The sequence below is a fragment of the Triturus cristatus genome, chromosome 8, assembly GCF_964204655.1.
Source record: "Triturus cristatus chromosome 8, aTriCri1.1, whole genome shotgun sequence".
Lineage (NCBI taxonomy): Eukaryota > Metazoa > Chordata > Amphibia > Caudata > Salamandridae > Triturus > Triturus cristatus.
Window position 1 is genome coordinate 845,152,814 of NC_140591.1, and position 16,516 is coordinate 845,169,329.

General features: G+C 41.9%; 1 long non-coding RNA gene across 3 annotated transcripts in view; it reads left to right on the forward strand.

Annotated features, from left to right (window-relative positions):
• Positions 1-16,516, forward strand: part of LOC146805161 (uncharacterized) — a 245,637-nt gene that overhangs the window by 58,361 nt on the left and 170,760 nt on the right. For all 3 annotated transcript variants that reach the window (XR_014967794.1, XR_014967795.1, XR_014967796.1), the window contains one exon: positions 12,185-12,326. This is a non-coding gene — a long non-coding RNA (uncharacterized LOC146805161). The remainder of the gene's footprint in view (positions 1-12,184; positions 12,327-16,516) is intronic.

Here is a 16,516-nt window from a genome sequence, read left to right on the forward strand (position 1 = left end):
ACACCAGCCGCCTTACTACGGTGGTCATGCTAGCACCTGTGTCCCTCAAAGCCTCCACCTCCTGTCCGTTCACCTGCACCCTCTGCCGGTATTTGGCAGTATTCGATGGTAAGGAAATCACTGGAACCTCTTCCCTATCCCCCAGTGAGACAAGGGTCAGGCCTGTCCACTCCCCCTCCCTATCTAGGGGCAACTCCACCCCAAGCGCTATACTAGCCACCCCAGGGGGCTTACCTCCTGTGGGGGCGGGAGTTCTTTTGCGACACTGGGCATCCCCCTTATAGTGTCCCACCTCCCCACATTCATAGCACTTGACTATTCTGGGTGGTTGACCCTTGTCAGGGTGAGTGGACTTTGGGAAACTGGACTGAGAGGGGGTCCCTACACCTTTCCCAAACTGCCTGTTTGGTGGGCCTCGGGAGAGCTCCTTCTTTTTATCTCCCCCCTCTTTCCTCTGGGGGGTGCTCTGTCCACCCTTCGGGCCATCTGCCCCGGAACCCTTAAAGGTCACTCGGGTACTAACCCAAGTGTCCGCCTCTTCCGCAAGTGTCCGGGGGTCGGTCAACTTGCGGTCCACCAAGTGTTGGCGCAGCTCCGGAAAACACTTATCCAAGAGGTGCTCTCTCAGAAATAAATTGTACAGACCCTCAAAATCCTGCACCTCGCTGCCACGCACCCATCCATCTAAGGCCTTCCGGGCATAATCATAGAAATCCACCCAGTTCTGCGTGGTTAGCTTGTGACTGCTACGGAATCTCTGACGGTATCTCTCAGGGGTGAGGCCAAACTTTTTAAGCAGGACCTCCTTCATCACCGGATAGTTGGTTTGGTCTACCTTCTCTAAATACAGGAGGGTGTCCCTCACTACAGGAGGTATATATCTGTACAGGCCACCCCCCCAGTAGCTTGTGGGCACCCCATGGACCTTCAGGGATACTTCGTACGCCTCCAACCACCGGTTGATGTCATCCCCCACCCCGTAACTAGCAATCACATCTTTTGGGAGGTAGAATTTAGGCTCCCGTGGAACCTCTGGTACGCTTGGTACGCTGCCACCATTTACATTCCTTTGCGCACTGATCTGTAATGCTCTCAACTCCAGTTCTTTGAGTTGGAGCTCATGCGCAAGCTTCCTTTCTTCCATTGCTAGCCTCTTATCTTCCTTTTCTTTTTCCAACTTTGCAAGCTCCCACCTTAGTAACCTCTCCTCTCTCCTGTCCTCATATTCCTCCGGCGAGGCACTCCTTCTAGACACACTACTACCTGCCCCAGAACGTCTCCCTGGCGACAAGGTTTCACTGACATCAACATGCAGCAGGTCTAGTTCTCCTGACGTGCCCGCCTCCCCTAAGGCCCCTTGCTCCTCTGGCTCCTCGTCCCCTTTCCTCTCTGGGTGGGCTAATACCCATGCTTGTAAGGCTTTACGGAGCTCTTCTCCTTTGGCTCTCTTCCCAACTGCCACCCCCATCCCCTGACAGAAACTCCTCAGCTGAACCACCGAGTATTCCTCTATGTTGGCTAGCTGGAACTCCATTCTGACAGGTGGGGACCCAGACAATATGAGTGAATATCAGGACGTAGGTAACAACTAGGGCAATCCTCTGGGCACACCGTTAGACAGTAGGGGCCACCTGGCTATGCTTGCTAAAACAATAGGTGTCCAATTGCGGCGTACTCTGCTTCACTGAAGGGTGCTGCACAACTACAGGTTTGTCATCCCACCGCTGAGCACCAAATTATGTTGGAACTGGGGTTGCCAATTCACAAAGGTAGCCTGGCTCGTGGCAGGAAGGCTCCCGAAGGCCTCTGGTGTAACGTAGTCGTACAGCACGCACATCCAACCAAGCAGAGTTACGCACGCAATGAAAACACACCACACCACTTGGGTTTAAAAACAAAACCTTTTATGTAGTAGGTCGTAGCAGGAAGTGATTTAGCATAAATTCATTTGTATCTATAAATAACTCCTATTCAGAAAATTAGCATGGAATCATTACTATCTGCGGATAACATATGTAATTCATTAGCATAAACTCATTACTATCTTCGAATAGCATAAGCAATAGATTAGCATGGATTCATTACTGTCTGTGAACAACTTATGCAGTAAAACAACATGAATTCATTAATCCATTAGGTATATCATATAGAGGAAATCAGCATGAAATCATTAATATCTGTGAACAACTTATGCCGTAAATCAACATTAATTCATCAATCCACTAGCTCTTCAACCCGCTCTTCTAGTGACACGATAACTGGGGTTCTTATCCCCTTGTAACAGGAACGATCTGGTATGGCTTACAGTCACCTCAGTGGAAAAGGGGGGTTCCAGATGGCACATTGGCGCTGTCCTAGTGGCTCTTTCCCCACCTCATACACTCGATGTGCTAAGGCCCGGGATGTCCCACTTCTCCCGGCGTGTCCTCAGCACCCTCGGCCCAGTCTTAGACTTTCCCGGGGAGGGGCGGATGCGGGGGCTGCCTCCGGTGAGACTGGAGACTTCTCGGCAGCCCTCCCGCGCTGTTGGGATCTCCGCCCCCCTCCCCGGGGATGTTACCTGTTCTCTTCGGCCCTCCGGGGCCCTTGCGCAGGCCTCTACGATGTCAGGGAAGTCCCGGAGTCGCTTCACCCCCGCCGTTGCAGTGCCGCTCGCAGGGAGTGCTTACGGCGCTCTGTGGAGGCTGGACGTGGGCGGGAGCGGGGGCGAGGCCTGAGACGCGGCCGGCGCTCTCGTCACGTGATAGAGGGGGGTTTCCTGGGAACGGCTGCGATCGTCAGGGGATAACACCGCCTATTTCTCCTCAGCGGACGCGGGGCCCTCGAGCGGGGAGGCCGGCCCTCCTGACAGTGGCAGTCACCTAGGGCAGCAGCGGTGAGTCTGGGGCACCCGATTACGTCTTGGCTCTCGTGCTGCAGGACTCGGGCAGCGGCGGTGTATCGGGGCACTTAGCGCTTCCCAGCCTCAGGGGGATGTAGGTGCTTCAAAGAGTTAGTTCGACGGGGCTCAGCGCCTCAGGAAGGTTACGGCGCTCTTCAGAGTTAGCGCCTCAGGTGTCAGCGCCTCAGGGGGGTTACGGCGCTCTTCAGGTATAGCGCTTCAGGAGGTTTCTGGCATAGCGCTTCAGGAGGTTTCTGACATAGCGCTTCAGGAGGTTTCTGACATAGCGCTTCAGGAGGTTTCTGGCATAGCGCTTCAGGAGGTTTCTGACATAGCGCTTCAGGAGGTTTCTGACATAGCGCTTCAGCAGTTCTTCATAGCTGATGATTCCTTATGGCGCTGATGGTACACGGCCCTTTCTCCTGACAAGGGGTTAGTTAGTCAGTTCGGGGGATGGGGGTTTGAGTAGGAGGCTGCTGCCAGTTAGGCCTCTCCTGATGGTCCCTAGGGGATTCCCTCACACTGGGCCAGGTCAGTGGGTTTGGTCAGGTATCCTCACGCAGCTTAGCGGGCAAGGCCTAGACCTAGTCACCCCTAGTGGTATAGGTGCCCCCTCCCCCTTCCGCCTAAACTCCAGCACAGGGTCCCCCCCAGGTCAGTGGTACCTCATCAACTCACTAGAAAGTTTCCCGCCCTTTCTATTTATACTCCCAGGTCAGGTGACCTCCCTCTATTCCGGAAGGTTCCAGGGCCTTCTACATTCTAGGGATGGTCAGGGGAACCAGGCTAGTGATGTCACAATACCTAAGGGTTCTAGGCAGCTCCTGGCAACTAGGGCGCTACTTGAAAGACCGCTCCGCAGTAGCAGGGGTCTGTGGCAGCCATCTTAGTGGTAGAGAGCACCTGCACCTTGACATTGACCAGCAATGGTAAGGTGCCCGAAGACCTAGAGCCAACCAAAAAGAGGGTGGAAAAATGAGGCAAGGGCGAAAAAAACACAGGGAAGGTCACCCTAGGGCGGACAGGTCTAACACTCATATAACACACTGATCTAAAATCAATTACTTGGGGTCGAAGCATAGACAAAAGATTATGCACACACTGAATACAACAACATAATAATATCAAGATACATATTGCTAATGCTACCCCACCTAGAATAGAGCAAAGTTTACCAAAATCCGGCAACTACCCAAACAACCAATCCCACCAACCATTTTCTACATCCTGCTTAACATTTTTAGCTAACTTGTGTAAGGCTTTAATGTGGGACTGAATTGACTTTAAATGATCTGAGAGATTAAAACAACACATTCCCTCAAAGTCTGGTCATCCATGATAGTGTTTCAGAAGTAAATAATCAATAGCGGCTCTGTTCTGTAATATGGCTTTTCTTGCCCCCCTTACATCTAATAATAATTCTGCTAAAGCAATCGAAGTATGATTAATGTTTTTCACCATTTTCACCATTAAACATTCCAATCTACTAATAGTTCTAGAGTTATAAATTGCTAGGCCTGGAATTCCTTCTATAGTAGCAGCTAAACTAACATATCCAGATTTGGATAACAAATGAACTTCAGAGTCACAATGTTCACTAAGCTGAACAGCTTCTCTCGTATTTCGAGCATGTGATGCTGGATCTAACGGAAATATCATCAAACCTAATCTAGTAAAGGCAGATGGTCCTCCTGTAATATTCACTGAAATATGTTGCCGCATGAGAACAGCCACCCTACAGGCAGTTTGACATGTCTGAAATGACTAGCAGCAGATACTACGTGTTTGCACACCATGTGGTTTTGCACATTCTCACAAACAGTGTCATTTTGATGTTTACACAAAGTTTCTTCTTGCCATGTCATGGTAGGTTGAGTACTGTCAAGTTGTATTTGAGCACATTTACCAATGAAAACAGGGTCGCAGGACATATTATAGCAAACATCACCGTTGGTTATGTTAAACATAATCACTCGGGTTAAATTCTTCCAGTCATTGTCAGTAGTTTCCAAACAAAATCAGCAAAACTCATATGGTGATAAATGAGATCTTTTATTTCAACGCATTTTCCACATTTTTTTCTCCACGCGCGGAGTGGTATGCCAATTTTCAAGTTTTTGAATGCTTATATTGGGCCCTCCGAAGCTCTTACACAAACACGAGTGATGCAAATTCGTTCAAGGCAGTGTATGTTTATTTCAAACCCAATGCATTTCGGGCCGTTGGTGCCCTTCATCAGGGGTCACTACAAAGACAAGTCAAACAGTCACTGTTATCTATTGAGCCATCAAGTATCAAACTATCACCAAAATAATATGCAGTTAATTTAAATATCCTATAACAATATATCCTATTTCGTTGGCCCCACATTCGATATTTATTAAGCCAATATACCTGATTGCATTAACGAAATTCTCACTCATCAAACCATCCCCAAATTCTCTATATCCCACCGATTTTACTCCCCCACTCATTATCTGTATATTCTTATGCCTGATACTTTTTGTGACATTGCCTAATGCGATTCCGCACATCTTGTTGCTGTTAATTCATCCATCTAAATTATTTGATTGATACCACCCGCAATTAAACACCACAAACCGGCCCTTCATCCAAATATCACCTACACACACCTTTTTTGACATTCAAACACTACCCCCTCTTAATCATGCTCACCCGTATCCATTCGCTCATGAGTTTACTATCTTATCGTTCTCCCCCTTGCGCTGAACCTCACACAACCACTACATTCACACTACAATTTTCTCTATTTAACCCATACCCATACGCTCATAAGTCTACTTTCGTATCGATCTACCCCTAGCACTGAACATCTCACATCAACTGCACTCACACTTCAATTCACTCTACATTACACCCCAGACTCGCTACACTCGCGCTCCAAGTTGTGCACACATTCACACTCCCTGCTTCTTCAACCACTCCTGTGTAATTACATCTCACCCTTACGTTCCCAATATCTCTTTAATTCTTACATTCGTTCATGCCCTACTAATATAAAAACGTCACTCTCATTATACTGTTACAATTGTGGTATTCCATACCTGCCACTGCCGTTAACAAACAACGTTTCTCATTTCTCTTCAACAGATGATATCCTCCCTTCTCCCATCCCTTATTTAAACACATGAGGCCCTCCCCATAGGTCAACCAATGTATAAAACCCCGCCCTCAATATCACGTAGTCAAATTACTTTAAAGACCAATAAACTCCATTTCCCATAATGCAAATCGGCTTTAGGCATTGTGAACCAAACACTGCAATTGTCGACGTTTGGCTTCATGGTAACTAAAAAAGTATTTGTAAGTATTTCCATTTATAATTAAAATTGAGTTGCCAGCAGATGCTGTTGAAAGTTTCCAAACAATATAGTGTCAGCACTGTCTTTTCTGACGAACCACGATGTCTTGCTGATCATGTGGATTTAATCAGTATTAAACCTTTTTCTCACTTACTCCACTTTTTTCTGCGGGTGCTCTCCAAAGTTCGGGGCATTCATTTCAACTTGAAGTTCACGACAGGGATAGGGACGCACACCTTTTTTAATTTCACCTTTCATCCGTTTAGCCAATGTTCCAACAGAATGCGTGCTGGATGGCTAGGTGCCATGCCCCAACGGCACCTGGATAGATCAATGTCACACAAGTGGGGCGGGATCTCGCCCCAGCCAAACGCACAACTGAATGTCGCCATCTTGGCGATCCTTTGATTATGCCAATTTTATTCCATATGTTCCTCATAATCCTAATGGTAAACACTTTTATTTAAACGCATTTTCCACATTTTTCTCTCCACACACGGTGTGGTATGCCAATTTTCAAGTTTTCTAATGCTCATGTTGGGCCCTCTGAACCTCTTACACAAACACGAGTGATGCAAATTCGTCCAAGGCAGTGTATGTTTATTTAAAAACCCAATGTATTTTGGGCCGTTGGTGCCCTTCATCAGGGGTCACTACAAAGACAAGTCAAACAGTCTCTGTTATCTATTGAGCCATCAAGCATCAAATTATCACCAAAATAATATGCAGGTAATTTAAATATCCTATAACAATATATCATATTTTATTGTCCCCACATTCGATATTTATTAAGCCAATATACCCGATTGCATTAACGAAATTCTCACTCATCAAACCATCCCCAAATTCTCTATATCCCACCGATTTTACTCCCCCACTCATTATCTGTATATTCTTATGCCTGATACTTTTCGTGACATTGCCTAATGCGATTCCGCACATCTTGTTGCTGTTAATTCATCCATCTAAATTATTTGATTGATACCACCCGCAATTAAACACCACAAACCGGCCCTTCATCCAAATATCACCTACACACACCTTTTTTGACATTCAAACACTACCCCCTCTTAATCATGCTCACCCGTATCCATTCGCTCATGAGTTTACTATCTTATCGTTCTCCCCCTTGCGCTGAACCTCACACAACCACTACATTCACACTACAATTTTCTCTATTTAACCCATACCCATACGCTCATAAGTCTACTTTCGTATCGATCTACCCCTAGCACTGAACATCTCACATCAACTGCACTCACACTTCAATTCACTCTACATTACACCCCAGACTCGCTACACTCGCGCTCCAAGTTGTGCACACATTCACACTCCCTGCTTCTTCAACCACTCCTGTGTAATTACATCTCACCCTTACGTTCCCAATATCTCTTTAATTCTTACATTCGTTCATGCCCTACTAATATAAAAACGTCACTCTCATTATACTGTTACAATTGTGGTATTCCATACCTGCCACTGCCGTTAACAAACAACGTTTCTCATTTCTCTTCAACAGATGATATCCTCCCTTCTCCCATCCCTTATTTAAACACATGAGGCCCTCCCCATAGGTCAACCAATGTATAAAACCCCGCCCTCAATATCACGTAGTCAAATTACTTTAAAGACCAATAAACTCCATTTCCCATAATGCAAATCGGCTTTAGGCATTGTGAACCAAACACTGCAATTGTCGACGTTTGGCTTCATGGTAACTAAAAAAGTATTTGTAAGTATTTCCATTTATAATTAAAATTGAGTTGCCAGCAGATGCTGTTGAAAGTTTCCAAACAATATAGTGTCAGCACTGTCTTTTCTGACGAACCACGATGTCTTGCTGATCATGTGGATTTAATCAGTATTAAACCTTTTTCTCACTTACTCCACTTTTTTCTGCGGGTGCTCTCCAAAGTTCGGGGCATTCATTTCAACTTGAAGTTCACGACAGGGATAGGGACGCACACCTTTTTTAATTTCACCTTTCATCCGTTTAGCCAATGTTCCAACAGAATGCGTGCTGGATGGCTAGGTGCCATGCCCCAACGGCACCTGGATAGATCAATGTCACACAAGTGGGGCGGGATCTCGCCCCAGCCAAACGCACAACTGAATGTCGCCATCTTGGCGATCCTTTGATTATGCCAATTTTATTCAATATGTTCCTCATAATCCTAATGGTAAACACTTTTATTTAAACGCATTTTCCACATTTTTCTCTCCACACACGGTGTGGTATGCCAATTTTCAAGTTTTCTAATGCTCATGTTGGGCCCTCTGAACCTCTTACACAAACACGAGTGATGCAAATTCGTCCAAGGCAGTGTATGTTTATTTAAAAACCCAATGTATTTTGGGCCGTTGGTGCCCTTCATCAGGGGTAACTACAAAGACAAGTCAAACAGTCTCTGTTATCTATTGAGCCATCAAGCATCAAATTATCACCAAAATATTATGCAGTTAAATTAAATATCCTATAACAATATATCATATTTTATTGTCCCCACATTCGATATTTATTAAGCCAATATACCCGATTGCATTAACGAAATTCTCACTCATCAAACCATCCCCAAATTCTCTATATCCCACCAATATTACTACCCAACTCATTATCTGTATATTCTTATGTCCGATACTTTTCGTGACATTGCCTCATGCGATTCTGCACATCTTGTTGCTGTTAATTCATCCCTCTAAATTATTTTACTGATACCACCCACATTTAAACACCACGAACCGGCCCTTCATCCAAATATCACCTACACACACCTTTTTTGACATTCAAACACTACCCCCTCTTAATCATGCTCACCCGTATCCATTCGCTCATGAGTTTACTATCTTATCGTTCTCCCCCTTGCGCTGAACCTCACACAACTACTACATTCACACTACAATTTTCTCTATTTAACCCATACTCATACGCTCATAAATCTACTTTCGTATCGTTCTACCCCTAGCACTGAACATCTCACATCAACTGCATTCGCACTTCAATTCACTCTACATTACACCCCAGACTCGCTACACTCGGGCCCCAAGTTGTGCACACATTCACCCTCCCTGCTTCTCCAACCACTCCTGTGTAATTACATCTCACCCTTACGTTCCCAATATCTCTTTAATTCTTACATTCATTCATGCCCTACTAATATACAAACGTCACTCTCATCATACTGTTACAATTGTGGTAGTCCATACCTGCCACTGCCATTAACAAACAACGTTCCTCATTTCTGTTCAACAGATGGTATCCTCCCTTGTCCCGTCCCTTATTTAAACACATGAGGCCCTCACCATAGGTCAACCAATGTATAAAACCCCGCCCTCAATCTAATGTATTCAAATTACTTTAAAGACCAATAAACTCAATTTCCCATTATGCAAATCGGCTTTAGGGATTGTGAACCGAACACTGCAATTGTCGACGTATGGCTTCTTGGTAACTAAAAAAGTCTTTGTAAGTATTTCCATTTATAATTAAAATTGAGTTGCCAGCAGATGTTGTTTAAAGTTCCAAACAATATAGTGTCAGCACTGTCTTTTCTGACGAACCACGATGTCTTGCTGATTGTGTGGATTTAATCAGTATTAAACCTTTTTCTCACTTATTCCACTTTTTTCTGCGGGTGCTCTCCAAGTTTGGGGCATTCGTTTCAACTTGAATTTCACGACTGGGGTAGGGACGCACACCTTTTTTAATTTCACCTTTTATCCGTTTATCCAATGTTTCAACAGAATGCGTGCTGGATGGCTAGGTGCCATGCCCCAACGGCACCTGGATAGATCAATGTCACACAAGTGGGGCGGGATCTCGTCCCAGCCAAACGCACATTGTGTGACATTGATCTATCCAGGTGCCGTTGGGGCATGGCACCTAGCCATCCAGCACGCATTCTGTTGAAACATTGGATAAACGGATAAAAGGTGAAATTAAAAAAGGTGTGCGTCCCTACCCCTGTCGTGAAATTCAAGTTGAAATGAATGCCCCGAAATGGGAGAGCACCCGCAGAAAAAAGTGGAGTAAGTGAGAAAAAGGTTTAATACTGATTAAATCCACACGATCGGCGAGACATCGTGGTTCGTCAGAAAAGACAGTGCTGACACTATATTGTTTGGAACTTTCAACATCTGCTGGCAACTCAATTTTAATTATAAATGGAAATACTTACAAAGACTTTTTTAGTTACCATGAAGCCAAATGTCAACAATTGCAGTGTTTGGTTCACAATCCCTAAAGCCGATTTGCATTATGGGAAATGGAGTTTATTGGTTTTTAAAGTAATTTGACTACGTGATATTGAGGGTGGGGTTTTATACATTGGTTGACCTATGGGGAGGGCCTCATGTGTTTAAATAAGGGACGGAAGAAGGGAGGTTACCATCTGTTGAAGAGAAATGAGGAACGTTGTTTTTTAACGGCAGTGGCCGGTATTTAATACCACAATTGTAACAGTATGATGAGAGTGACGTTTGTATATTGGTAGGGCATGAATGAATGTAAGAATTAAAGAGATATTGGGAACGTAAGAGTGAGGTGTAATTACACAGGAGTGGTTGGAGAAGCAGGGAGGGTAAATGTGTGCACAACTTGGAGCGCGAGTGTAGTGAGTCTGGGGTGTAATGTAGAGTGAATTGAAGTGCGAGTGCAGTTGATGTGAGATGTTCAGTGCTAGGGGTAGAACGATATGAAAGTAGATTTATGAGTGTATGGGTATGGGTTAAATAGAGAAAATTGTAGTGTGGATGTAGTGGTTGTGTGAGGTTCAGCGCAAGGGGGAGAACGATAAGATAGTAAACTCATGAGCGAATGGATACGGGTGAGCATGATTAAGAGGGGGGAGTGTTTGAATGTCAAAAAAGGTGTGTGTAGGTGATATTTGGATGAAGGGCCGGTTCGTGGTGTTTAAATGCGGGTGGTATCAGTAAAATAATTTAGAGGGATGAATTAACAGCAACAAGACGTGCAGAATCGCATGAGGCAATGTCACGAAAAGTATCGGACATAAGAATATACAGATAATGAGTCGGGGAGTAATATGGGTGGGATATAGAGAACTTGGGGATGGTTTGATGAGTGAGAATTTTTGGACTGACACTATGCAATCCTCCCAACCTAAAGATCGTTCTCCTCCCTCGGTATCTAAGCGACTAAAACAAGATCCTATCTCACCTGAGAAGTCCATGTCTCCTATTTCTCTAAAACTATTGCTGGAGGAGATTTGTGCACTACGTCCTTTCGTGGAAGGGACTAATAACAGGATGCAACACTTGGATGACAAATGGTCAACGATGGAGGAGCGGGTATCTTTAGTAGAACAACAGATTGTAGACCTTTGTGAGGAAACTAATAAAATCAACTGTCTGGGAAGGGAGGTTTTTCAACTTAAACAACACAGAGGATTTGGAAAACAGGAACAGGCAAAATAATCTCTGTATTTAGGCCTTCTGGAGGTATTGGAAGGTAATGACACTGACTCCTTTACCTCTTTCATTCTGAAATTGTTAGATATGTCTTCCTCCACTACACTGAGTATTCAGAGGGCTCACAGGCTAGGTCCTCGTCCTGCATTGTCATCATCTCCAGTCAAACAAAGGGAAGTCATTATTCTTTGCAACGGCAGCCAGAAGGAAAGAATTCCTTAATCTTCGCACTCCTCTCTGCTCTATTGGTGCCAGATTATTTTTTTCACACCCCTGTATTTTTAAGGTGACATTCCAGATTAACACTACAACTTTTGAAGATCCTTCTGAACTTAAAAAGTTCATGCAGTTTCATACCTTGGTTACTATGGATACAGCTAGTCCCTCTAATGGTTGATGTTTTCTTTTTCTCCTTCGCAGGTTTTTTTTTCTCTTTTCTGTCAGGTCAATAATGTTTCCTTGAATGTTTAGTATGTCTCCTTAGTAGCTTTTTGGAAATGCTCTAATATGTTATATTATGTGTTCAACTTTGTTTTCCTTGTCTTTTTTACAGATTCATCGTGTATGTTTACTTTGTGCAGTCCTATCTCGTAAGTGTGTATAGTCCGGATGTGGCGTGGGTTCCATCCCTCCTGGGTGAGTCTTCGTCCATGTGTCGTCACCACCCCGTTTTTCTCCTATTGTTATTTATTCAGGTATGTCCTTATATTCATCCTTTTTGTATATGTACTGTCTTTTCTTTCTGCTTCTCATTTTTTCTTATTGCCCTCCTGTTCCTGGTTTTCTTCATTCTTTTTCATTCACTTTTTTCTTTTATTTCCTCCTTTATTATCTTTTTCCTATTTTCTATTCTTTCTTCTTCATGGTTTCCTTTTTATCTCTCGATATTGATGGTGTTAGTCTTTAGTCTTAATAGTCTTAGCGTTCTCAACTTTTTTGCCCCTGATTCGCTCTTTATATAATTCTGAGTAATATCATGGAATATAAAGGGGTCTCTCAACCCGGTTAAATGACAGAGGATATTGTTACATTTCGGTAAATCTAATCCTGACCTCGTTCTTCTTCAAGAAACCCACCCTACTCAATCTGAAGCATTGAAATTTAAAAGAAACTGGGTTGATCATGTGTTTGTTTCTCCCTCTGTGACTAAAAATAATGGGGTTGTAATATTGTGTAATAAGTCTCTTAATCTTAATGTGGTTTCACAAGAGGTAGATAATGCTGGTACATGAGTTATTATTGATGTTCTTGTAGGTAATATACCTTTAACTATATTGAATGTTTATGCTTCTACAAAACCTGATAATACTTTTTGGGATTGACAGTCGTCAGTTCAATTTGTGTCACATGAAATATCTAAGCAATTTCTTTCTGCCATTTCTAAAAATGCATTAGTAGATTCATGGAGATTGTCTAACCTTACAGTTAAAAATTATACCTTTTATTCTGCCACTCATGGTACACTTTCACAACTAGACGACATTTTTCTCTCTAATCTCTCTCACAATGTCTTGTGCAAGCTTACATTACTCCAATTGAACTTTCTGATCATGCCCTGGTTATCACTGACTTGGATTTGGTTCCCCCTAGATCCCCGCCACATAGATGGAGTTTCAATAATCTTTTACTGTAAGAGGCTCAATTTTCAAGTTCTTTTATTTTGTTTGCCTCAGAATTGTTCTCCTTTAATGATAATTCAGAGATTTCACCTGTTTTATTGTGGGCCACGTTTAATGCGTCTGCGAGAGACTTTATTTTAAATTATGTCTCTAAGAAAAAGACAAATAAAATGCAAGAGTTTAATGCATTGCTCTATTCAATCGAAACTTTGGAGCAGCGGTGCTTCTCTTCAAAATTGTCTTTAGATTTGCATGATTTGTTGCAGGCTGAATTGCAGTTCAAAACTATCTCTACTGAGGACGCCAATCACATACTTCTGTGGGAAAATGCTTGTTATTACGGTGGGAAAAATAAAGTAGGTAAATTGTTATCAAATTATTTAAAGGATAAAAAAGAGACCTGTTATTGATTCTAGATCCTCTTCACAGGGGCAGTCTATCACTAACCATCAAGCTATTTTAGAGGAAATTGTAAAATGTCCTAAGTTGTTATATACCCCTTCTTCAACAATTGCAGAATATTTAAGTCAGACTTCTAATATTACTCACCCTGACCTGGATTTTGACTTGTTGGAGGGTGTTCTTAATTCTGATGAATTGTTCTGAGCATTATAATCATTAAAATGAAGGAATATACCAGGTCTTGATGGGTTCACAGTGGAATTTTATCTACATTTCTCTCATCTTCTTCTTCCCTATCTCTATCAGTTATTTAAACATTCTATTGATTCTTCTACCACTTCAGGTTCTTTTTCATGAAGCAATTATTTGTCTTATACATAAGGATGGTAATGATCCCCAGGATTGTAAAAACTATAGACTAATTTCCTTATTAAATGTGGATTATAAAATGTTGGTAAACTTTTGGCTTTTCGTTTGGAGTTGTTTCTCGCTCATCTTATTGGGAAAGAACAATCTGGCTTTATTAAAGGAAGAATTATATCGGTAAATGCTCTCTTGCTTCTTAATGTTCTTAGTAAATCCCCTACTTTTAAGCTTCCCTTGCAGCTATATCCATTGATGCTAAGAAAGCGTTTGATAGAATAAGCTGGGAGTTTATGCTTTAATCATTACAATGGCATGGATTTGGTCCAAAATTTAAAGCACATATTTCTCTTTTATATTTTGCTCCTCGTGCATCGGTGCTAGTCAATGGAAGAGTTTCTTCTTATTTTTCTCTTCATAGAGGAGTTGGACAAGGATGTCCACTTTCCCCTAAAATATTTGTCTTGGCGCTTGAGCCTTTTCCTTCTCCTTTTTGTAATAATTCTTCTACTGCTGGTTTTCCTTACGGTGAGCATCAATTAAAATTTGCTGCTTATGCGGTTGATATTCTCCTATTTATTTCCTCTCCTGATTGTTCTTCAGGAAATCTCTTCATTTTTGAAGGTATCAGGATATGAAATAAATAAAGAAAAAACGGAAATCCTTCCTCTCAATAATTATACTTTGAGTCGGTTTTATAATCTCACAGGGTATAAATAGTCTCATTCTGCCAAGATTAAGTATTTAGGGATTTGGTTTACTAGTTCTATTCTGTATACCATCAAAATTAACTTTACAGAATTAAATACTAAAATAGAGAGTATTCTATCTTCTTGGAATCCTTTATTTTTATCTTGGTGGGGTTGCTTAGACTCTATAAAAATGATTATCTCTCTTCTTTTGCTTTATCTACTTTCTATGTTACCAGTCCATATTCCAAAGTATTTCTTTAAGAAAATTAACTCTTTTTTATTGTTAGGTTTGTATGGCATAATAAAAAGCCAAGAGTAGCTTTAATTACTTTACAGAGATCCAAATTGACGGGAGGTGTGAATTTTCCAAATTTCTATCACTATAATAAAGCTTTTGCCCTCCATCAAGCAGCACTCTAGACGTATGAGCTGTTTTGATCTTTCTCTCCATTGTGGCTAGAGTTCGAAAAAGCCTTTAATTCGATTTTACTTTCAAAGAGGAGCTATCTGTTTCTTTTACAAAATCGCTTCTTCACTCTTCTATTTTACAAAAAACGATGTCATTGATCAAATCTACAGTTCTCCCTATTACTTTGACTTCCTCGCTATTTCTGAATATGCCTTTATGGTATAACTCTTTGATTAAACTTAACAACCGTCCTCTTTTTTGGCGTACTTGAAAGGATAGGGGCCTTATGTGGGTATCTCAACCTTTTCATAATCATCCTCCTATCTCGATTATCATTATCCCAAGTCTTTTATCCTAGTTTCTTATCATTAATGAATGCTATTTTGGAAATTTATCTTTCATTCCAGAAAGCCACCTACTCAGTTTCTTTTGCATCTGGATTTACCGATTTCCGGAAAACTGGTCCTAAAGCTGCATTTAGCTATAAAACTCTCCGGATTCTTCTCAAACCAAATCCAAGTTGGAGTTCTTATGGGAACAGGACCTTGATATTGTTTGAGAAGTTACTTTTTGGAATAAGATAAGGGCATGTATCTATAAAAGTTCTAGGTCAGCAAGTATCACACAATCCCTACTTTTTATCATAGACTATATTTTACCCCCTGCACTAATCTAACTTTTCCTCAGATGCCTCTGATAGCTGCTGGTCTTGTGGTTTTCCTACGGCTGATCTTATACATCTGCTGTTTAGGTGTCCTAATACACCTTACTTTTGGCATAAGGTTTGGTCCTTGATCAGAAAGTTTTTTAATTTAGAACATCACTTTAGGATTCTTTCAAATGTTCTATGGTTCTTTAGCTAACTATCTTGTACAGTCTTTTCCTAAACATAAGTAATTAAATATTTTGAGGGTGATTGCTTTACAGCAAGTCACCTTTAATTGGAAATCATCATCTAAGTTATCTTATAAAGTGTGGTGGAATTCGCTATGCTTGCATCATAAATTAGATACAATGAACAGTTTAACTTCTGATAATGCTGAACTGTTATGGTTACCTCTTACTATATTTCTTAATTTGGTTGATAATGTTATGTTTAACACTAATTCACTATTATCTGAGAATTTCTTTCCCCACAGATATTCTCTCTCTGATTTGCTATTGTATTTGTATGGAAGATGACATTCTTAGTTCTATTGTATAATAGTTGTTTCACTCATTTAATTTAGGATGTGGATGAGAACGTCCTTTCTCAGATCATTATATTTCAGATACTGTTTATTTCCTTTGTATCCTTATGTTATTTCACCTCCTTCCTTTTCTTCCCCTCCTTGCAAAATTATAAAGACTTTAGTATTTTTCTCATGTTCTTAATACCATTCATGAATTGCTGGCTGCTT